The sequence below is a fragment of the Raphanus sativus genome, unplaced genomic scaffold (genome assembly GCF_000801105.2).
Source record: "Raphanus sativus cultivar WK10039 unplaced genomic scaffold, ASM80110v3 Scaffold1930, whole genome shotgun sequence".
Lineage (NCBI taxonomy): Eukaryota > Viridiplantae > Streptophyta > Magnoliopsida > Brassicales > Brassicaceae > Raphanus > Raphanus sativus.
The window spans coordinates 103-6,425 of NW_026617239.1; the positions used below are offsets into that span (position 1 = coordinate 103).

Consider the following 6,323-nt stretch of genomic DNA (forward strand, 5'->3'; position numbering starts at 1 on the left):
TAACAAACTTGCAAACGCTAAATTTCTTGTTCTTCTTATGCTACTGAATCCCTTTGAATTATGAAACTTTAAAACCTAAAACCACATCATCTCTCATTAAACCGTAACACAATCTAAGACAAAAAAATGGCAAGAACAAAACTCATGTATGCGTATGTAGTTTACCATGTCATTGAGTAATTGAGATGGTCCTGTGGCATGACTTTACAGCGGATCAAAGTGTTCATGTCCCTGGGGACAGGATAAGGTCTACTCCGATCTATGTCTTCATGAACGTCCTCTACCTAGATTGTGTTTTCAGGAAGACCTATGGCTCGGGCCATTGCAGGAACGTCTACATAGAACCACTGTCCTGTGCTTGGATCATTGGCTGGAACAAATATGCTCGGGTTCTCCCCTCCCCTGATCACACCAACAATTTCTACAGGCTGGACACAACCCCCTGCAAGGTTTTAGTGTTCAGGTCATAACGTGTATAATGGAAAGAGGGTATAACAAGACCAACCTTGGTAATCACAGGCGTCTTAGACCAAAATTTCCACCAGGAATCTTGTTCATGGGAGAGTGTTTTTTTTTAACCCCGCAGAGGTTAAAAGGTTGAGCTATAATCCTCTGCCTTCGGGGGCATCTAAGTGCCTGTTCTCACCACATTTTCTATGCTTTTTCTATCTTAGATATCCATGTCCAAATGATTGTGATCATATGATTATTAGCAAATACATTTTTAAATAAGAAAAGGCCAAAGAATGCAAACCACACACATGTTCAAATAAATAGGAGACAGAAGTGGTTTTACATCTTTAACTTTCTTTTTTCAACATCTTTTGGATGTAATATAGACACACACAATCTTTTTGAATGAACCTACTGAGATGAACATGGACATCTGAACTGTGTGACTTCTCAGTGTTTGAATAAATCATTTTTAGTTCTAAGAAAGGCAAAAAGTGGTATTGGGTAAAAGACTGTCTAAAACATTCCAGAGGAAATGCTTGACGTTGCGTTTATCTTCAGTGACTGCTCTGGTATGTACCTACGACCTGCCACACACACACACAAGCGCATTTAGTGTTTAAACAGTAGGAGCATCTAACACTTTATGATTAGGACTCACATCAAACCATTTTGAAGATATTCTTTATCAGCAAAAAAAAAAAACATTTTGAAGATTATACAATGAGCAAATCATTATTAAGTTTCTAGACTTTACTTGTTCATATGGAATGTTTTCATGGAAAGGGAGAAGTGTTTATCTTTACCTTTCTCCTTAACGTGGATTTGGAGAGTATCAAGTGTGATTATGCCGTCAGTCAAAGGGAGTAGTTCTAGCTTGATCGTCGCTGTAGATTTCGAAGGAACGCTTCTGATGCATTTAAGATAGTCAAAACGGGTTATCAATTTATAATGGTAACTGAATCATATTTTGCTAGAATAGGTTTTACCCCAAGGGAACTCGACTTTGTAGCCAGAGATGTGTACACCCTAAGCCGCTCTTTGGAACAACATCTGAAGGGTTGGAAGAAGCAAGATTCATTTCATCATTTGTTGTTGTCTCTGTCCTTGTCGTCTCCAGTGGCATTGTGGGTAACGACTGCACTTTACGCCTTGCTGTGTTGCGTTTCTCGCTTTGTACCCTCTCTGTGAACTCAGAGAACCCTAGGAATGGGCTTAAAGGAGATGTAGGCCTGGAATTTAGTGACATCACAGAAGGAGGTGATGTGAAAGATGCTGGAGCGAGAACCGTTAATGACAGATCTTCACTTGTCAAATTTGATGCTTGAAGAGTTAAAATCTGAAAGCAGTAGAGAATGAGTATAAGCTACAAAAACATAAGACTCCATTGGAGTTTAAGTTGGGTAGTTAGGTGCTTTGTGACGAGTGCATAGTTTCTTATTCATGAATATAAAGCCAGCGTTAAATGAAGAAGGGAGAAACTAGTAGCCACAAGTTAGTGTTAGTAACTTTTGCAACAAAAAATTAGCGACAACATCTGATTAAAGTACAAGCAGCTACTTTTAGTTGTTAATGCTTCCCATTAGTTCATGCATTGTCAATTTGTCATAGTTAACTTCTAGAGATAAGAGTCAGAGAGATAATAACCTGAACAGGTAGCTGGGAGAGGCTCTCCCATGAGGGCCACGAGGTTCTCCTGACATTTCCGACGCAACAGAGATCGTCAGGTCCCTTGAAACTCGTGGTCTCCACTTTGTCCGCTGTTTGAAAAACAACCTTGATTCTGAATCCAACCAAGAAATGAAGGAAGCATTGAAGAAACAGCAGTATATCTGAAAAAAAAAAAAAAAGACAGACCACAGCAACCGGGATGTACCTGTGTAGTTGCATCGACATGACACCATAACCGCATACTGATCCCCACTTAAGCCGCTTCCTTTTCTTTCAAAATTTACAGATGGAAGAGACAAACTCGATGATTTGAGTTCTTTTCTTGCAGCAGAGGGCTTCACATTACTCCCAACAGAAAAAGCAGGTCTCACGATGAATGAGTGCTCCTCACCTTTCCTGAAACGTTGGAAGAAAACCAAACAGTAGGTAAGCGCACTCTATACTATTCTTCTAGCTTTGGTTTTAGTCTTCCGCCTACTATGCTCGTTAAGGAGAGGTACTTAATACTTCTACAACCTTTTGATTACTACCCAAGTAACCAATAGTACCTAATACTAATGGTTATTTTTCCATTTTTTTCACATTACTGAAGCCTTTCTGAAACCTACTGGTCGTTCATACAAACCTGAGAGTTAAATTTGGCAAACTGTGCTCGTTTCCAGCTTCAATACATGCAATTGGTACTGAAGAAGGAGAAGCACTCTTCCCTGCTTCTTCAAAAACAATCGTTATAGCGTCAATGTATATTACAATATCTGGAGTGTGTGTAGGAGCAACATTCTGGCAATAAAAATGATGCATCTTAGAAATCAATTGACCAGAGTTAAGCCAATTTTAACGCGCTGCAGAGACACACACCTTAATCTGAACGCAGAGAAGATCATCTGTATTGCAGTCAGCTGCAAAAGAGTTGAACACAATAGGCTGAATGATTTCGATTTTCCTCCTCCACCTCCTACCAGGAACGCAGATGCCTTCGAGTCCACAACGAACAGAGAACCTATCCCGCTCCAAGGGAACACCCCGGAAAGACAAGAGCTCTTCAGTCCCAGACTTCCGCAATGTTTGACCTGAGTAACTGTCCCAGTCCTCAATATCAAACGATGGTTTAGAGCTCTGTGTTTTTATGGGTCCAGTAACTGGGGCAGTGTTTGGCGGCAGAGCGGACATGGAGTAGCTTCTGAAATGGCCGAAGGAGAAGAGTTGAGAGCCTGAGGAGGCAGAAGAGAGCGCTTGCTTGTGTGCAGTGCTGCTGAGACCTGAGCTAGAGCTTATAGGAGTTGGAAAAGAACGGGATTGCTGAGAGATACTGTTGTCCAGTGGTATCAACCACTTTAAAAGATTCCCATACGGATCCTTGTGTTCATGATCCCTGTCTTGATGCTTCTCAAACTGCAGTATCTCAATGATTGGTTCTTTGGGAGAGTCAACAATATAAACTTGTAAAGAGACCTGCACACTTCCAAACAAAGGTGTTGTGTGAGAATCAGTAACTTAAATCAACAACTTATAAAGTATCATCAGCTACATACCACTATGTCTCCATTGGGTAAGGCGCAGCATTTAGCCTTACTCCTAGCTAAACCTCCCGCAACAACATCAGGATCAAAGTCCCCTCTATCAACAAAAGCACTAACACAAGGTCTCTTTTCCTCCTCCGTATCTGAGACGACCAGAGAGCTTTTCTTTGACCAAAGAGGCTCACCAGACTCCGCAATCCTGACGAAGAAATGAGACTCCTGAAACCTGGAAAGCAAGTCTTCTGTTCGTCTCCTATGATCTTCCATCCTCAAAATCGATTCGCCATCAGAAACATCTTTTTGAGAATCCACACTCTCTTTACCAGGACTGTGACCATTGTCTCCGTCAGCTAATGGTATACTCTCGTAACGCTCCACATCAGAGATAACTCCGTTTTGTTTGTCGGAGAGTTTTCTCTGTACTAGAGTTCTGCTCATCACCTCAGCGTCTGCTTTACTGTCGGATAAGCATGCAAGGATTTGAATCTGTTCCCCTAAAAGTAGAAAAAAATGGAATTGATGTTACAATAGCTCTAGCTAAACGCAAATGAGACAGAGAGCATACCAGGAAAGACAAAGGAGCGATCGAGAGACCGTAGTGAGTGAATATCAAGTGACTCAGACCAGTTGTCAGGGATCTCCTCTGTAAATATAAGAAGAAGAGAAGAAGTGGTTAAAGAAAAAGTAAAAAATTTTCAAAAAGTAGGGAGGAGTGTGTAAGTGATGATAGTAACTATATGGAATTGAGATCCAGCCTTGTTCCTCAGATACATCTGAGAACCTCTCAACAACTGTGTTTGCATTTGAGTCTCCATTTCCATCAGATCCATCAGCCTCGCGGTGTAAATGATCCTCTAGGGATGATGGATATTGTGGGAAAGGCTTTTCGGCTTCTTCCAAAATTGGTTCAGGCGGAGTAGGTGGTGGTGGTTCGCTCACTGGGGAAGCAGATCGGAGTAAGAAATTCATTCCTCAGAAACTCTACATCACAGTTAGTCAATTTCTGTAGTTTCATTTGGGACTTTATTCTAAAGGCCCCAACCACTCTTCAAAAATTCTTATATATCCTCGTCATAAAACCTTATTTATTTTCTATTTTCTTTTAAATCAAAATATAAGTAAAAGACACGTAAACCCTTACTGAATCTACATAATTACAAACCCAACTGGGGCAACCCACCCAAACCCATACAAATCTGGATCTTTTCAATTATTAACCTATTTTAATTAAAAAAAATTCCTCAAAATATATTGATCGAAGAATATGGCGGCTCAGCCATCCTCGATTCACCAGATTTTTCCTCAAAATTACAAGAAACGTCAATTCTCTAATTCTCAATTGTTCATTTTTGTCGTCGGCGTTGTTTAACCAGGATCTATGTTCTGTTTTAGTCGGATTGATGTTTTTATGGTCGGAATTCTTATGGGCTTCATTGGACAGTGGGCAGAAGACGAAATCGAAACTTTTGATCAGTAGAACTGCAGGTCTTTGGGTAACTTTTTCTCATCTCTCTGTTAATTTTTTCACAGAAATTTTAATTTTTTTTTTCTGGATTTTCAGTAAACTGAAACTACCACTCGATTTTTGTTCATGTGGAAGTAAATTTTTCTTTGTTGCTCGGATTTTTCATCAATTAAAAGCTTTTATAACTGAGAAGAATTTGGATTTTTAATATATTACAACAATGTCTCAAGAATTTTTAGTTGAGTTATAATTCCCTAGAGGATTCTCTCTTTCTCTGTGCTCTTTCATGGGGGTTTGTAGTTTTGTTGATGAGGTTAAACCCTTTTGTAATAGGGAAGGGTACTTGATGGGAAAGACATAGGAGTGAAGAATCTACCTCCGGGGAAAAAACGAGTGTAAGAACGAGGCCAAGTTGGTATCTAAAGTCCATCATTGAAATGTAGTTAATCTCTGGAGTTATTTCACACACGGAGACATTAAACTCTTGGTCTATGAGTACGTCGCAAATGAGAACCTCGACAAGATCCTTTTCAGTAAGTTTCCTTTTCATTCTCTCAGCATTACTTTAATCCAGCTTTAGTGATATACTAGTGTAGCTTTAGTGATCTTGCAGTGTAGTTTCTGTTCTTTTCTCTATCTTTACAGTGCCTCTTCTTCTCGTGGTTTTGGGGTAAGGTCTTGGTTTTGTGATGCTCCATGATCTCTGTGCTTTCCTCGGGTTGATGTGGGAAAAGCTGGAACCATTGCAGGGTAAATCATCGTGGAAGATGAAACCGATTATGGCTCTCATGGGAGTGACGCTCTTGTACGTAAGCATGCTCCTCTGTCTTTCTCAGTGAATTAGTGATGAGGTTCTGTCTCTATTAATGTTAGTTTTGTTTATTGTATTCAGTTTCTTCCGGCGAATTTCGCAGAGGTGAGTCGAGGAGGACAAGAACTGGGTCGACCCATCTTCATCGACAAGGAACCGTATCAGGCTATCAGCAATAACCCGAAGTTTAAGCGGAGTAGTGAGATATCAAGTTTATTGCAGAGGTAAGCTGAAGAGACTACAAAATGCACATACAGTTTTATAATCGGATCAGACTAAATATAGAAAAAGATTTTAAAATATGCTATATTTAATTATGTACTCAATTTTGATTTGTGTAGTTTTCATTATCTTCTTTAGATATGTGACACGTGCTCTTTTCATCTTTGAATAATTCCCTTTA

The 6,323-nt window shown here is 39.9% G+C and overlaps 1 long non-coding RNA gene and 1 pseudogene across 1 annotated transcript; one reads left to right on the forward strand and one right to left on the reverse strand.

Moving 5' to 3' along the window:
* Positions 1-744: 744 nt before the first annotated feature.
* Positions 745-4,642, reverse strand: LOC130504990 (uncharacterized; annotated as a pseudogene).
* A 274-nt stretch (positions 4,643-4,916) lies between these two features.
* LOC130504991 (uncharacterized) lies at positions 4,917-6,323 on the forward strand. Its single transcript, XR_008941526.1, has 3 exons — positions 4,917-5,137; positions 5,443-5,914; positions 6,002-6,323. It is a non-coding gene; the product is annotated as an uncharacterized LOC130504991 (long non-coding RNA).